The following is a 17,944-nucleotide window of genomic DNA, read 5'->3' as shown; positions in this document are numbered from 1 at the left end:
ATACAGTGTACTTACTATTTTTCAAAGGGTTTCTTCTGGAATGACTGCCAGGTGCTTGTTAGTGTGTAAGCAAGGTTCCACTAATGTGATACTGTTAGGTGTACAGTTAAGCTTTGCGCTTGGTGCATTCCATGATGTTGTGTACCCTATGAAAACATACTTCTGGTTTCTCAAGTACAGAATTTATATACCTATTTATTTGTGTAATGTAAGGTACCCCCTGTGCTTTTGGGCAGTGTGAATGCTGTCTGAAGTCCGCTGGCATTTGCACGGTCCGTGGACTCTGCATCTATCACAATGGCCCAGAGGGGGGTTAGTATGATGTAAGGAATATGTAAAAAATTAAGGGTATCCGGGTAAAAACCCATGAAATTCAGTGAAAAAATGTTGTTAAAGGGACGTTATGGTTAAGTTACACTAATAAAAACCTATCAAATTCAGTGGAAAAACTTTGTTAAAGGGATATTATGGTTACAATTAAAATTAAAAAAAAACAGAAATTTGCCAGTTTTCATAAGGTAAGCAACCATAACTTGCGCCACCATCGTGCACTGCTAAGTCTAACACCCAGGACATGAAACGGTTTGATTTTCTGAGGGTAAGGTAAGCTTTAAAGAGGAGGTTGTCAGACAGCATGTGGAGATTGGTTAGAATATCAGGAGGCAAGTTGGAAACATCAGGAGAAGGCTGGTGTAAGGAAGCAGGAGGATGATTGAAAACAACAACAAGGTCGCGGGTGTTAAGCACCTATCATCTTTGCTTGGTCTGGGGTCCTGCCGCAATGGATCTCATCCAGGACACTCCAACCCACCTTCTAAAGCCCCAGACTAAACCTCTAGGGTGAAACCCACAGAAAAGGCGTAGGTGTTAAGTACCTGCAGGGTCTCTGGCACTGGAAGGGGAAGTTCGGTGTGATCAAGCCCTGTTCTACACCTGGGTCTACGTCAGAGTTGGTGGAAAAAAGAGTTGCATCCGAAGGAGATGCACCTTTGGAGTCCCTAGACCAGAGTCTGGGCAGGGCAAGTAAACTAGGCAGGGGACTGTGGGACGCATAAGGGGGTCCTGTCTTTGTACAAGGTTCGCAAATTGGCTGTAAATCAGCTAGAAACTAGGGAAGGCCTCATAAATAAATTAACCCACTGGTTCTGTGCTGTGCGTGGCTGCATGTCTGTTATTCGTGATGATTTCTTTAGATGTACTAGGTTGCAATTGCAGGGGGAAAGTGCATTTGATTTTATACAGATAGAATTCAAGGAGCTGAGAGTGGCTGACAGTGTATTGAAAATTGATATATGATCTTACCCACGCCTAACTGCATGATAGAAATTAGAGCCTCTCTCATGCTCAATGCTGATTATTCCTTTGAAGTTAGACCCCAATACCCCATGCTCTCTGAAGCTAAGACAGTGCCACTTTGGAAAAGGAGAATGGGCAATTCCACCATGTCCAAGCAATCATTGATGCTTCTTGCTTATGATTTTGTAACTTTGCTATGATCTGTGAGCTCAGGAGATGATGGAACTTGTTATGCATCTTATGCTCCTAGAGCATAGGAATATCTGTGCACTTTATGATACTGTGTAATTTTAAATCCCAAGACGCCCTCAGCAGGAAATGCACTGTCAATGTTTCATCTACTTATCTTAGGATAGGTATTAAACTACTGTTCGATATTGCTATGTTTTAAGGTTGCTGTAATTGGTTTAAATGCAATGTTGGGGGAATGTTTATATAACTGGTTTATGTTGCTTTGTATGTGTCATGATGTACTTTTATGGCCTCAGCCCTTACTGATGATGACATCATCAGGTGGAGTTTGGTGCAAAGAAGCAAGAGGTTGATTTTAGCAGGAGGTTACTGGGAGACATTGGCTGGAAGTTGAGGAGAACATTGGGCATCCAGTGAGGCCCCAGAAAGTAATATCATAAAGGAATGAGAGAACATCCTTAGCACCAAGCAGTGTGTGAGGTGAGACGCCGTTCTAACGGGGTCAAAGCCATGGTGGAAGGAAGAATATGCATGTGTATGGCACCATGGAGGAGCAGCGCTAGGCTGGAGTAGAAATGTAGTGAAGAAAGTGGCCCTGGCCCTAGTAGAGACTCTCTAAAGCCCGCCAGTGGAAAACAGGGATTCCACAACTGACCTAAGGTATCTAATTGGAGGACAAGGCTGACCAAGTCCAGCAGCAGACACCCAGGCATGCTTGGGGCAGGAGGGCACGTCTCAGGCCGAGTCAAGCTCCACAAGGCCTGCTGGCATTACTATGCTAAGCAAGACCCCCGGGACCACCATTGCAGGAAAACAGTGGCATCAGGTTTAGCTCAAAGTGGCAAACCAAATCTGTAGCAAGCCCTAGGCAAACTTCCAACCTTCTCAGTGGAGATAAACACTGCCTCTTATGAGTTATATCCCTAGGAATCCATGCGCCTCGTGTTCTTTCCAGGCTATGGGGATCAAGACATCGATCCAAGGTGGCTGTCTCTACCCAGGTAAACATTTGACAAACTCTGGCAGGAGAGGGTGCCAGGTTGTGACTGATCTGACCCATAGCCAAATGATGTGGGCACCTTAAAATGTGTAACATCCAGAGGTTTGAAAGTATCTGATCAGGTCCTGTAGCAAACATACATGCTTGTACAGGGCAGGAGTTTTAGCCCCAGGCTAGGCTGGGGCCGAAGGCGACAAGTGAAGTATCCTGCCTACTGCAGGATCTGCCCTGGGCCAGTAACAACAAGGAGCAGGAACCAGGCTGACCCAGGTATGTAGAAAAAGGAAACACGCTTTATTCTCTTAGTTACAGGTATAGAATAGAAAGTAGGAGAGATAAGATCCATAGCTTCTGCCCTGGTTCCCTGCCCAGCTCCAAGTCCTCAACCGTCTCTCCTGGAATCCTCAGGTGCCCCAACACTCCAGGCTCCCCTAGCATTCCAACACAGCTCTTACACTGACTCGGACCTCATTCATACAAATGCAGGATACAAAACATCCCCCCCTTTTACAATCAAAAGAAAACGCACAAACTCACAACCATGATAGGACTAACAACCACAACATTTCTACTACTCCTTCCACCCTTGCCTGCCACACCAGGGTCTCGGTGCCGCCACCACCAAGCACAACCTTGCCACAATGGACAAACAAAACCCGAAACTACAAACCAAAACCCACCAAACTAAAACACCTTCCGCCAGGCCTGCCACTCCTGGCCTCAAGTCTGCCACACTTGAGCACAAACCCAACACCCCGACAGAGGCTAACTCACCTGCCAAAATAGTGTAGCCACGAATCTAGAAAACTTACACAATGGCCAAAACAGAATAGTCCTAAACATGCCAACAAAGATCCCATGCAATCTAACAAATATCCCAACAACCATGCCACATCCTCCTCCCCTAAAAAAAACATGAAAGAAAAGAATGAAAAATCAAGAAAAGAGACATACAACACAAAGATCACAAAAATACGAAACGCAACCACGATAGAAAGAGACGTGGCGCAAAACATACATAGCAAAAAGGGCCATGTAAAACTATAAAACAACAAACCACTACTAAGATGGAAAATGGTAGCGCTATGCAAATCTCAAAATGTGCACACCCAAAATCAGATACACCTCAAGGATGGAACAATAAATGGTGCGACCTGAAAACTCAGAAATTAAATTTTAACAAATATAACTGAACTTAAGTCCAGTAACCCATGCCAGTGTATGGACCCTACCTGGTCCAGATATGCACTAAAACTCCACAAAATAACCACTGGCCTACCACCTGTGTGCCCTCCAATACAATTGAAAGCCAAAACTGGCGTTCAATAACAACAAAGTACCTCCTCCCGTATGCACCGCCTGGCACTACAGAAACTCGGAGAACAAACGTTGCTCCTAACTAAAACTCCAACCTTAACATAGATGAAAGAATTGTCAAGCGATAACCTCCAACGCAGACAATTAACTACTACTCCGAGGACCTATGTCCCCAGATTTCATGCGCATAATCTGCGATGAAAACTGACTACAGACCTCAAACAAAATCTAAATGTGCCCCATGCCCTAAGGTCCACACAGAACACTCTACTGTGTCCAAAACTGACTACAGACCTCAAAAATGGGCCCCATGCCCTAAAATCATTACTACTGGAGCACTCTACTGTGTCCAACCTCCTTAAAAAACGTGGGGTTCCCCCTGAAGGTTTTATCTACACTAGTAAACACACTTGGCCAGTATGTGAGAACCTAACCCCAATACATGCATGTAACTTCTAACTATACTTTAACACGTCAACATCCAAAAACGTGCAACTCCACGCACGCACATTCGTGCTCCACGCAGGCACACGCCTACTCCACACACACAACTACCACGCAATTGCACTACAACTGCAGAACCTGCTGCCTCCTGTGTGCACCCTACGTCACACACCCAGAACTCCATTACTACAAATACGCACATTTCAGCTCAGTCACACAACAACTTAATTATATGTAATACACAAACATATAAATATTTGCATTTACGAAATTATGCATTTCCGCAAAATGTGCATTTGCCAAAATGTCCCAAGATTTTCATTTACCAAAATTTGCATTTCCCAAAATGTTCACTTCCCATATTTGGTGTGCTCGCGGGCCTCTGCGCGAGTCATACAGCATGCACACAACACACGCACTCAGGCACGCCAAAGACAGACGCCGGAGACGTGCGATGGCTCCGGTCTCTGGCTCGAACTGCCGGGGCACCGCCTTTATTTTCCAACCGCGCATGCGCGAGCTCCGTGAGTCTCGCGCATGCGTAATGCGTGTACCCAGTACACAACACTCCTCCTCTTCCCCCAGAAACAAACATTTGAACATGAAAAACATCAAACATAACTTGCTTGTCGTCAGGAACAGGAACAGCCAAAATGTCCCTTCTAGGGGGCTGGGTCCATGATGAAGTCTCTGAACCTCTGGGGTGGCCTTAGTCCTGCCCTGCTCGGGTCTCGTGGCGCCGTCTCCTCTGGGACCTCTGCCGTCTGCATATCTGCCATCGGAGGGCCCTCTTCGTGCTCTGCCCCACACTCTTGTTCCGGAGCGTGGTCCGCTGCTGCATCATCTTCTGCTGTCTTAATACGCTTGAAGAATGATACATTCCGTGTTATAGTACCTCTGGCATTGGCTGCTGTGACCATGGTACCCTTCACGTGAGTTACACCCAGCGGTTGAGTCTCATAGGTTGTCGATAGCTTGCCCTCCGATCTTCTGTTTCGTACTAATACGGTATCCCCCACTGCTATCTGCCTCTCGGGGAGCCTTCTCCGTACTGTCTCTCTCTCGTTCCTGGACACTCTGTCCAACTGCACCTGCTCGTTGTCTATCACGCCTGGTTCCCACCCTTCGGACTCAGGTATGAGCCCTCGCGGTATCCTTCTGAAAAGCGCTTCCGCCGGGGCAATTCCCGTGGATCGGTGTGGAGTTGTGCGATACTCCCGGAGAAATTCAAACAGGTTACTTCGGAGGTCCTCCCCTCCATTTTCGGATATGCGAAAGATCTTGTTTAAGGTGCGCATGAAGCGCTCTACCTCGCCATTGGCCCTTGGCCTTAACGGGGTGACTTTGCGATGTTTTATTCCCCTTTCTTCACAGTATCGGGCAAACACTTGCCCCTGGAAAGGTGCCCCATTGTCCGAACACAATTCCACGGGGAAACCATGGGTGGCGAAAATCTTGTCCATCGCTGTGATGGTGTGATCGCTGGCCGTGGATTCGACCAGTTCCACTTCGGGATAACGGGACCACTGGTCGGTCACAACCAGGAAGTACACACCCCGACCGGTGGAGCCGAAGTCGGCATGGACTGTCCCCCAGGGTAGTTCACTTCTTGCCATGGATTGTACTGGTGGACCTCTCTCCGCAGGGCTGGTGGCCTGGCATGGGATGCATGCCCTCACAAATTCTTCAACCCTCTTCTCCAAATCCGGGAACCAGACCTTGAGTCTGAGGCGTGCCTTCATCCTGGACATCCCTTGATGCCCATTGTGAGCCAGTTGAAGGACCTTTGCTGTGAGGGATCTGGGAACCACGATCCGGTGTCCCCTCAGCAGTAGTCCATCGGTCGTCACAGACAACTCGTGTCGTGCACTCCACAATGCCTGCAGGTCCTTTTGCACCTCCACATTTCTCCTGGCATTGTTCATGAGAAGGTCCTTCCATGCTCCTGAGGCCACTGCTTCCTTCGCTCTCAGAAATGCCTCGTCAGAGTTGGACTCGTTGGCAATCTCTTCCCTCGATAGGGCGATGGGAAGCGCCGACTCGACAACCAAATGAATGGTGTCCGCACAGCTCGCGACTTCCGTGGTGTCCCCTGACTGTCCAGAGCTGGGATGTTGAGACAAGTAGTCAGCAGGGTTTTGGGTCCCTGGGCGGTATACCAGTTTTACCCCGTATTCCATGAGGGATAACATCCACCTTTCTATTCTTGGTGGTGGTTTGGATTTGGCGCCAGCTAGAATGGGCAGTAGCGGTTTGTGGTCCGTCACAACTACAACCGGCTTCCCTAGGATGTATAACCTGAAGTGTTTACAGCCCCATAATATGGCGAGGGCTTCACGTTCAATTTGAGAATACCTCCTCTCAGTGCTGGTCAGTGCCTTACTGGCATACGCGATGGGCCTCATTGCTCCCTGTTGATCTGCTTGCAAAAGGACTGCCCCAAGTCCCACGGGACTGGCATCCACCACTATCTCAGATTCCCGGGCCGGGTTAAAGTATGCCATGGTGTCTAGTTCAGACAGAGCTTCTTTGATGGCCGTGAACGCTCTCTGCTCTTTACCAGTCCACGCCCATGCCACTTCCTTCCTCGTGAGAGCTCTTAACGGTTCAGAGATGGAGGCCAAGTCACGAATAAAACGTCCGCAATATGTTACCATGCATAAAAAGCTGCGAACTTCCGCCGGGGACGTGGGTGATGATGCCTCCCTGATGTCCTTCACTTTCTTCGGATCGGGTGATATACCCCCCGCGTGAAAAATGAATCCAAAAAACTCTAGACTGTCCCTCATGAACTCGCACTTCTCCTGGTGCAGTGTTAGCCCAAGGCTGTGCAGTCTGCGAAAAGTGTCTTCTAGGCGCTTGATGTGCTCCGCCTCCGACCTGGCGAATACAAGAATGTCGTCCGACATATTTATGACCCCTTTCAACCCGGACAGAGCCCCCCTGATGGAATTTTGAAAAACCTCAGCCGCGGAGGATATTCCGAAACTGAGCCTCTTATATTGGTACAGACCTTCATGGGTTGTGAAGGTCGTGATATATCTGGACTCCGGGTGGAGCTCCAGCTGGTGGTACCCTGCTCTTAAGTCCAATTTCGAAAAGAATTTGGCCCCTTGAAGCTCGCCAACGATGTCGTCCAGAGTTGGTGTGATATGACGCTCTCTTTTTATAGCCAGATTGGGCAGTCTCATATCGACGCAGATGCGTACAGCCCCCAGTTGCTTGGGCTTAGGGGCAACAACAATCGGGGAAACCCAAGGCGTCGGCCCTTCGACTTTTTCGATAATGTCTCGTTCTATTAGGAGTTGTAGTTCCTCTTCCACCTGGGCCCTCAAGTGAAAAGGAATGCGACGATGTTTTAGTGCCGTTGGTCTGACTGACTTGTCGATGTGGAGCCGTACAGGTTCAGCTTTTAGCTTCCCTATCCCTTTGAAGAGTTCATGAAAGCATGCCAACAGACTGTTCAGATCGGTCTGGTATACTGCGAATGTGAATTGCACTAGGTTGAGCGCTTCCGAAGCAGCGCAACTCAGCAATGAATGCGGGCTCACGCTGGTAACAAAAAACCTCGCCTTGATGCTGCTCCCGCGTGGGATACTGGGGCTATGAACACTCCTTGGATGGGTAGAGGGGTATCTTCGCCAAACGCATATATTTGGGCTCTGGACGGCGAGAGTGTCGGCGGGCCCACAAGTGCATTGTAGTGTCTATCCGCGAGCACACATACCGATGCTCCCGTATCGATGAGGACCGGGGTGGGAACTTCCCCAATGTTCACGGTGCATGTGGGTTTTCGTCGAGTTCCGGGGCCTCTTGCTATGCTGGAGATACAGAATATTTCTCCATCTTCTTCTTCTTCTTCCTCGGCTATGTTCATATCCTGTATCTCCTGTTCCAGAGAAGATATACCCTTCACAGTGCGGGCACCATTCCTCACGAACCTCTCCAGCCCCCTGTTGGCTGCCACGGGCATAGTGGCCCTACACACCCTGGCATAGTGTCCGGGGACCCCACATCTGCCACATGTCCTTGACTTAGCTGGGCACTCACCCCTGTGAGGGAGATCGTACCCACAGTATGAACACGATTGAGGAGAGCTCGATCTCGTTGTCTTTTCCTCCGGTTTTGGTGTCCATCTGGCCTTTCCCGGCGTAAAACACCTGACCGCGAGTGCCTCTTCCTCACATTTGGGATGAGTGGCTGCGTCCATCTTCGACCCTCTGGCCTCTGCCAGTTCATGCGCCCTACCCATGTCTAGGATCTGCCGGAGGGTTAGTCCCGGTTCTCTCAGGACTTGCCTCCTGAGTTTGCCAGAGCAACATCCTTGCAATAATTGGTTTCGGACCATTTCCTCTTCATTGGCCCACCTGCAGGAGCTCGCCAGGTGTCTCAGACGGGCACAAAACTGGTCTAGTGATTCGTTGCTGTGTTGTCTTTCAGCCCCCATAACGAATCTGTCAAAATCGACATTCGCTAATGGAAAGAAGTGATCCCTTAGCGCTTGCTTAACTGCGTCATATGTCGCCACTGGGATGTCAAGGGAGTCATATATCTTCTGGACCTCCGTGCCTGCCGAGTACATCATGATGGCAATCTTTGCCTCATCTGCTGTTTCCCCCGATGCCCTGAACATCATTTCCAGTCTTTTGACCCATGTGAGCCATTTGGGGCCGAGTTTTGATGGGGGGCCTGTAGTGTCAAATTCAGGCATTGGCGCTAGGGTGGTGCGTACTCTACGTGGTACTGGAGCGGTGGCACCCTCCTCTTCTGTCTCATCACCCATCTCCCTGGGTACTCACAGTAAAGTCTTGGCTGAGAATGGGTGATCCGGCTCCCAGCTGTGACAAAATCTTCTTTGTTGTCTTTTGTCGCTTTGTCTATCACAGCCCTGCTCCAGCTGGGCTGTGAAGTGTCCAAAAATTGTTTTTAGTGGCTGATGATTAACAGATGGCGCACGAGCACCCAAAACGGGCCGCAACCACTGCGTGTGATGTTTTCACTCGCACGCTCAAAATGGCTGCCGGCTATCTCGAGCGGGTCCGCGACTGCGGAGCTGCACTCCGTTCCTGCGATGTTGTCAGAATGAGGTAGCGGTTCACATCCCGCCTCGTCGCCAGTTTGGTGTGCTCGCGGGCCTCTCCACGAGTCATACAGCATGCACACAACACACGCACTCAGGCACGCCAAAGACACACGCCGGAGACGTGCGATGGCTCCGGTCTCCGGCTCGAACTGCCGGGGCACCGCCTTTATTTTCCAACCGCGCATGCGCGAGCTCCGTGAGTCTTGCGCATGCGTAATGCGTGTAACCAGTACACAACACCAGAGTGCACTTCACATTAACTATAAAATGATCAGTATTTCCCCAAAACACATTGTATAAATTTTCCTCCAAAATGTCAAGCATATCTGTAATTTAAAGTTCCAATACATGTATAATACTTCCTTCATTTAAAATCCTTATTGTGCCTCCAAAGTCCATTGCTGTAAAAGTGTCATCTTTATGAAAAACAAAAAAAAACATTTTCTTCCATATTTCAGAAACAAATCTGTGCAAGCTTCATTTAAAACATAGTGCACATCACCCAAGTGCATCTCTCATCCCTGCTCTCTAAGTACATACCCGAATTCGAATCCCTGCATGGCCATTGCCAAATGTGACATGTGCATTCAACATACACCTATACCTGCCTTTAAACCGGCCATGAGCATTATACAATAAATCTTTAAACATGTCTCCAGTGCCGCCATAATTCGTCAGACGGCATAAAAAGATAATGGGCCTCATTACGACCCTGGCGGTAAGTAGCCGACATTACCGCCATGGCGTAATGAACGTTTACGCCGTGGACCGATGGCGGAAAGAGCGCCACATTCCGACCCATCGCGCACGAGCATTACGCCATGGCGGTAATATAAATAACGCCATTGCGGAAAGGGCCCCTACCGGCATCGTAGGCCGCGCAAGGTGCTCTACCGTCACCCATCTCAGCGGCCACCGTAATTAGCGGCCACCGTAATCAGCGGTGGCCGCAATTAGCGGTCACCGTAAAAAGCGGAACCGGAAATAGCGTCATCACGGCGGAACGGGAAACAGCACGGCAGCCATCTTTAAAAACACAATCCATTGCCATCCTTCCCAACAACACCAGATCCAACCCTGACACCTGTCCCAACCCATCACCCACCCACTTAACCACCCAAAAATGCCCAAAGTTGTCAAAAAGGCATGCGACCGCCAGCGCCAGGACAGATTCTCCCGGGAGGAACTGAGCATGCTCGCGGAGACCCTCCAAGACAATGCAGTTGTCGTTTTTTCGCCGCAAACGACCAGGCCGGCGATAGCCAAAAAGAAGGCCATATGGGCCCTGGTGGCAGAGCGCGTCAGCGCGGTGGGGACCATACCCCGCACCCCACAGCAGTGCAGGAAGCGGTGGGATGACCTTAGGCTACGTGTAAGAAGCATCATCTCTGCCAACCGCAACCTTGCCCTGGCTACCGGTGGAGGTTCTGAATCCCCACTGAAACTCCAACCGTGGGAGGAAATATGTGCCAGCACAATTGGCATGGAAGGCATTGAAGGCGTCGGAGGGATGGAAAGAGGAGTACCGACATCAGGGGATGGAGGTAGGTGCCTCAAATCAAGACATGCCAATCACTGAAGTCCATTCATGTGTAGCACAATGTTGCCCTAGAGTGTAAATGCAACACATTAGCTGGACACTGCCCACAACCACGTGCGAGCTCCACCATGTATACATGTAGCATGCACACCCTAACTGCCGGCACCCACATACCTCCATCCTCATTCCACACAAAAAGGAGACAACCTGCATGCCCCTGCCTCAAATGTGCCTCATCTACTGACCACAATCATGTCAATCATTGTCATTCCAATGTCCGCAGACCCATCAATAACGCTCTCCCTCCTTTGCTCCACCACAGGCTCAGAATCACACCCCGAGGATGAGGACACCCCTGCGACAAAAAGAGCCAAGAAGGCCAAGACAACCATTCACGCACCCTCAACCTCAGCTGCAGTGAGCCAGACCCCACAGCAAGCACAATCCACTGCCAGCAAACAGGACAGCCCACCGGCAAGCACCCCAGTAGGCAGCAGGCCAGCAGCAGCAGCACCACCTGTACCAACATTGCCTGCCACAGAAGGCACCGGTTCTGCGGCCAGCAGCACCATTGGAGAATCAGCTGCCATTGCAGCATGCTCAGACTCCGATATTGAGGAGCACGACGTCAGACACCCCACTGACCTTCCACATTCCCCCTGTTCGTCCCATGCCATCCCCCATGGGGATCCCACACAGGGGCACACAGAGGAAGAGGAGTGGCCGTCTACCCCATGCCCAGTTCTAAGTCCACAGGAGGGGAGCAGCCCCTCCATCACACCACCAGCAATGGGCATGGCCCAGCAGGGGCAACAGTCCCTTGAGGACATCATTCAACGGCAGCAACAGCTGTCCACGCCACTCACCGAGCATGCTGCGGAATGTGTGGGGGCTAGGGCAGCCATCGAACAGGCTACGGAGACCCTAAGGGCCGGAATTGCGCAGAACACTGACACCCTGAGGGATGCAATGCAGTCCATGTCAAGGGACATTTGTGGCGAACTTGCCGGGGTGCGCTGTGTGCTCTCTGAGCTCTCCCACACCCTACAGGACATGCATGCACGGGAGCAGGCAGGGACATCCTCCGCTGCCAGTTCTGCCCAGAGCAGCCCCGTCCGACGTTCAGGACGGAGCCTGCGCTCCACAGGCAGGGGTGCCCCGGGGGCCGGGAGAGGGGGCTTGTAATAGCCTGTGCCCACTGTTACAGGCATCTGTAGACACTCACAGGGGGTGTGTTGGGGTGTGCAGGGGGGAGGGTGGAGGGGGTGTGTTGGGGTGTGCAGGGGGGAGGGGGAAGGGGGTGTGTTGGGGTGTGCAGGGGGAGGGGGTGTGTTGGGGTGTGCAGGGGGTAGGGGGGCAGGGGGAGGGGTGTGTTGGGGTGTGCAGGGGGGAGGGGGGAGGGGGTGTGTCACGACAATTTATGATTAAAATACACTTTTTCCTTTTTCCAAAATGAAATGTGTGGACATTTTCATTGCATATGTGTGCTTTATTGGTGTACAGTCCACAGTGTGCATGTCCCAGAGACACACAGTGCCCCAAGTGCCGTCTCCATGTGATACACACCAGCCGTGTGTGCTAGAAGCATTGTTCGATGATATTTTGACGCATTTCACGCCCCTCCTGTGCATCGCCTCCTCCATGAGGTGCGTCCCCATCTGCACCCTCCTCATCCTCATCGTCAGGTGGTTGCAGTTCTGCGTCAGGGGGCAGGGGCACATTTCGTCTGACGCACATATTGTGTAGCATGACACATGCCATGACCATCTTTGCCACCTTCTCATGGCGGTACAGGAGTGCCCCACCAGACCTGCTGAGGCATCGGAACTGTGCCTTCAATAGGCCGAATGGCTCTCCTCGTGCTCGTTCTGCGGGTTCCGGACTGGTGTAAGGAGCCACCTCTTCAGGGGATAGCCTGCATTACCTGTATGTAGGCGAGAATGTATGTGTCAGTCATGACGTCTGATCAAGAACATGAGGTGCCACCATGGCTTGCATCCAACTGTTACTTTGGACCACTTCTAAATGCACTAATTGATTCACACAATGCAACCAGTATATGCTCATGGCTCTCATGGCCTGTTTTGCATGCCATCACCCAATGTATGCAGAGGGGTGGAGTGCATTGTGAGTGCCCATCCACTGTGTCCGTTCATGCTGTTTGTTTTGTTGGCCTGGCACGTGTCCTGTGATGTCAATGCGCACATCATTGCAACATTGCTGTGGGCCTCATCATGACCCCAGTGAGCAATGCTGATGTTGATCAGGACATTTTGGGGGCCCTGCTGTCTGTGTAATGGTGTGTTGATGTTTCTGTCCGTCATGTGCCTCCTTCGTGGGCAGTTATGGGGGACAGGCCTTTCGGTTGATGGTGTTTGGTGACATGCATGTAGGTGCATTTCATTGTTGACAATGTGGTCTGAATTGGTAGAATGCACTTGCAGATGGTTGTGTCATGGTTAGGACACAACCTCATTCACATGGTAGGGCTGCCTACATTGGGTATTGGCTTTACTGGTGTTGGGTGGAGTTTGGGTTGCTTTAGGGTATCATCTGTCTCCGTTCTCTCTGCTACTCACAGCCAGGTGGAGTATGCATCATTCCCCCCCCCCTTTCAGCCAGGTGGAGTATGCATCATTTCCCCCTCCTTTCAGCCAGGTGGAGTATGCATCATTTCCCCCCCTTTCAGCCAGGTGGAGTATGCATCATTTCCCCCCCCCCTTTCAGCCAGGTGGAGTATGCATTGGTATGTCGTTCACCTACTCACTTCACATTCACATGGTCATGACATTAGACTCACCGAGTAGCCAGGATCTTGGGCCTGCATTTCGCTCCATGTAGCGTGGTATTGTGGAGTTCCTCAGGACCATTGAATCATGGGTTGATCCGGGGAATCGGGCACAACAATGTTTGATGATCTTGTTGGAGTCACAGACCATTTGCACGTTGATTGAGTGGAATTGTTTCCGGTTGCGGTACGGTACCTCCATGGCACGTGGAACCACCAATTCCACATGGGTGCAGTTGATGGCACCAGGTATGCCGGCTAGTGCATGGAAACCCACTTTGGTGTTTGCAATCTCCTGGGCAGTCCGTGGTAATGAGATGTGGTCGTTTGTGTGCTTGAGGAAGGCATCGAGCACTTGGATGAGTGTACGTGAGAATAATGGTTGTGAAATGCCATGCAAGTGCCTCACAGTGTGCTGGTAGGTGCCTGTGGCCAGGAAGTGGAGTACAGACACTACCTTCAGTAGGGGTGGGATGGCGGTTGGACTTTCTATCATGCTGACGATGTTGTTGTGTGTCATGTCTACGATGGCGTTGATGGTGTCCCCGTCCAAACGGTACAGGGTGTGGATCTGCTCAGCAGTGAGGTTGAATGGACTGGCTCTGATGCATGGGATTGGGGGCTGCCTGCGTGGTGGCACTGGCTGTGCTGGTGGGGCTTGCTGGCCCTGCCTTGCCCTCCTTCTCCTCCTGCGTCTCCTCTGTGCTGCCTGTTGTTGTTGTTGTTGTTGTTGTTGTTGTTGTTGTTGTAGTAGCACTTGCATTGCTATCAGGTCCTCCAGCCCCAACATTGCAAGTCGTATTGGTATCATTGTGGAGTGTGACTGGGTGTGGGAAGGGGTGGGGTGTGCTCTTTTTGTACTTCCTGAGTCTGTATTGCCTCCACCTGTGCTGTTTCTGTGCACCTGTGGCAGCTGGATTCACTTTACATGGCCATTTACGGTTGGTTCGCGATGGCGTACTTAGCGCCATGACGGTTAGGTACTTAACGGGCTGGGTGATGGCGTTAGGTGCATGTCCGCTTGGGTCGGCATTCGCGTACCTTTCCGCCATGTCGCTAAGTACGGTGTGGGAGGTTGCGTGCACGCGTCCTTGGCGCAGATAGCGGCAGCGTTGACTACGATGCCGCTAATGGCATCGTAGTTAACGGTCAAGGGTCATAATCGGACCTAGCGGAAAACGATGGGGGTAATCATTTACCGCCATCGTTTTTCGCTTACCGCCAGGGTCGTAATGAGGCCCAATGTGTCAGGCAGTTTCATGTCAGTATTTCTTCTCAGTGTGGCCATATCTCCATTAGCCGTTCGAGAATGCCGGCATCATTCCCCATAGTCACAAAGCAAAGCTCTCTGAAAATCAACATCAGCTGTTCCAGCTTCTTTTGACCATCAAAAAGACAGTCATAAAACTCCAATTGCCATTGTTTCAAAATGAATTGAAAGGCTTTCTGCATACCTTGATTTTGTTTACATCTAGCTTAAGTGTGTTCCTGATCACAGCTGCTTCCGCATTGCATTACTCTTTTAAAACTTGGCAGCTGACAGCACATAAATCAAACTCCAATACCGCACGTGGAACTTCATTGTCACGTTGTTGGAAGCAATAGGCTCACAAGTTCCTCATATGTCATGACGCTTTATGCACGTCCAGATGGCCTTTTCTTTAAAGCTTTCTCCGAACACAGAGAGGAGTGAGATGGCGTTGAGCCCCTTTTCCTGCGTAACAAGCCAACTGACAGGCTGGAACGCAAACAAAGGGAGGGCCTGCTGGGCACGCGCGCCACCCGCAGCCCCGGGGGACCCCTCCTGTGGCCAAATACATCGCCTAAGACTTCTCCCTCAACAAAACTCTGCACAGTACCTTGAAAACAACGTGGGATGCCATCTTTAAACGCTGCTTGCATTCCCTTTCTTTTTTTTTCTCATATCGCCAGCGCCGCCTGGGAAACAACACAGCTGTTGCACAACTCTTCTCAGTGTAAAACGGCAACGTGTACACCTCATCAGGCTGCCTGCACACTCCCATGCAGGTCTTATAGTTCATCTGGGTCCTCCTCACTCCTCAGCTGGATGGACTGTTACGGCTCTCCACACTGCTCAGCATTTGGTCTCCTTAATTGTCATCAATGCGGACAGCACTCACTGCGTGCTTTTATGGGCTTCAATTTCACTGAGGCCTCCTCTCCAAAAGCCTTATCTTCATTCTCCTACTCATCACAGGGCTCATTTAAAGGGATCCTTGTCGCCAAATGAAGTATCCTGCCTACTGCAGGATCTGCCCTGGGCCAGTAACAACAAGGAGCAGGAGCCAGGCTGACCCAGGTATGTAGAAAAAGGAAACACGCTTTATTCTCTTAGTTACAGGTATAGAATAGAAAGTAGGAGAGATAGGATCCATAGCTTCTGCCCTGGTTCCCTGCCCAGCTCCAAGTCCTCAACCGTCTCTCCTGGAATCCCCTGGTGCCCCAACACTCCAGGCTCCCCTAGCATTCCAACACAGCTCTTACACTGACTCAGACCTCATTCATACATATGCAGGATTCAACAACAAGTATGAATCCCTGTTGTCATAACCCTGGAGTTGATGGCCATTACAGTCTGATCCAGTGTGTCTAAGGACAGTGTTCACCCTATCAGATCAGTTGGCCATCACCAACTGTCCTAAAGGTCCTAAGTGGAGAGTAAGGCTGACCAAGTGCAGAAGTAGATACCCAGGCATTTTCAAACCAGAAGGGGGAGTCTGACACCAGGTCAGCCTCCTCTTGGTGTGCAAGTTCTTATTGCACCCCCAGAGCATGTGGACATCATAGACTAGTTGGGATTACCTATGTGGTGGGGAAGGCTAAGCAAGTCCAGCAGCAGATTTACAAGCATGTCCAGGAGCAGAATGGTACGTCCAAGGCTGAGTCAGGGTTCCACAAGGAAGGTAGGTACCTACAGGTTCAAACCCCCAGAGTAGGCAGCCTTCTATAAATGGCTCAAGTTCCCTAAGCAGAGGGTAAGGCTGACAAAGGCATTCCAAAGACACTCACGGGGTGCCTATGCACAAGAAAGTACCATGCTCTGTCCGAGCCCTTTAGGGTATCCAGGGACATTTGTGTTTGCACCACTATTGCGGGTGTCTATTGCAAAAAGAACCAAAAACTAGAGGAAAAGATTGAAAATGTGGAGTAGCCGACACCCAGATTTGTCCTGGGAAGGATCTGGGTTAACACCCAAGTCTAAGCTCCATGAGGCACGTAAGGGGCTTTAAAATGCACATCCCGAATGCATCCAGCATCAGCTGACCCAAAGTGCCTAGAGTAAGATGGGCTAGGCAATGCTGACAGAGAACTCTAGGGGGACGCCCATCCCAAGCAAAGCACTGGGTCTGACTTGAGGTGGCAGTCCCGACCAATAGCAGACACAGTGGAATGTTCCAACATCCACAGAAAGGCTACGTTTTGAGTCTTTTTCAATGGAGATGCTGTAGGCCAAGCATCCCTACCTGGGCTGTTGCATAGGCACTGGGACTCCAGCCAGCGATTCAAGGTGGTGGTTCCTACCCTGGGCCAAGTTCAAATAGCCATGGGAGGAGTTCCAGCCTCATACAAACAGCTGAACTCTAATACGTCTGAGCTAAGGCTGAACAAGGAGGGAAAAGACCTTGATCTATATACCGCACTGGGGTGTATACAAAGGAGGAAACAGCGTGTCTATGCTAAGAAGAGAGAAAGGCTATTCCAGTCCCACAGTGGACACCAATACATGTTTTGGGCTGGAGTATGATTCCCAAGCTAAATCGTGGCCCCATACAGCTTGTTTGGTCCTCTCTTATTATTTGTTTCCATGTTTGTCCTTTTGATAATCGTGTACAATTAAATATTGCACAGGAGTGTGTGAACTACAGTGTTTCACCATGACGAAGCAGATACTACTCAGCGTATATGAGCAGCATGCAGGTCGCAGGTTTGAATTTAAGATTGAAAATAAGTTCGATTGAATTTGAACAACTATTGAGCACCAAGTGGCAATTCGGTATGTGGGCTGTGGTATATGAACAGTCATCGATAATGCCTCCTAACCCCATCTCTTCTCATGAAGAAGAATATACACCCTCCTGACAGTGTACCTCCTACAAGCTTCGCTTGTTCCTGCAGAACAGAAAATCCTCTTTTTTAACATTTCTGCTTTCTCCTTTCATCGTGTGCGCCTGTGCGTGCGTGTGGGGGGGGAGGGGGGGGGTTGGTGTGAGAGGTTACACAGGGCTTTCTGAGAATATGATGGAACTTAACTTTATTATGGCA

The 17,944-nt window shown here is 50.3% G+C and overlaps 1 protein-coding gene across 2 annotated transcripts in view; it reads right to left on the bottom strand.

Annotated features, from left to right (window-relative positions):
* Positions 1-17,944, bottom strand: part of LOC138491587 (guanylate cyclase soluble subunit beta-2-like) — a 707,294-nt gene that overhangs the window by 83,036 nt on the left and 606,314 nt on the right. The window lies entirely within an intron of this gene.

The sequence above is a fragment of the Ambystoma mexicanum genome, chromosome 10 (assembly GCF_040938575.1).
Source record: "Ambystoma mexicanum isolate Mex_15411 chromosome 10, UKY_AmexF1_1, whole genome shotgun sequence".
Taxonomy (NCBI): Eukaryota; Metazoa; Chordata; class Amphibia; order Caudata; family Ambystomatidae; genus Ambystoma; species Ambystoma mexicanum.
The sequence above is the reverse complement of the archived record's forward strand: the minus strand, read 5'-3'. Positions and strand labels throughout refer to the sequence as shown.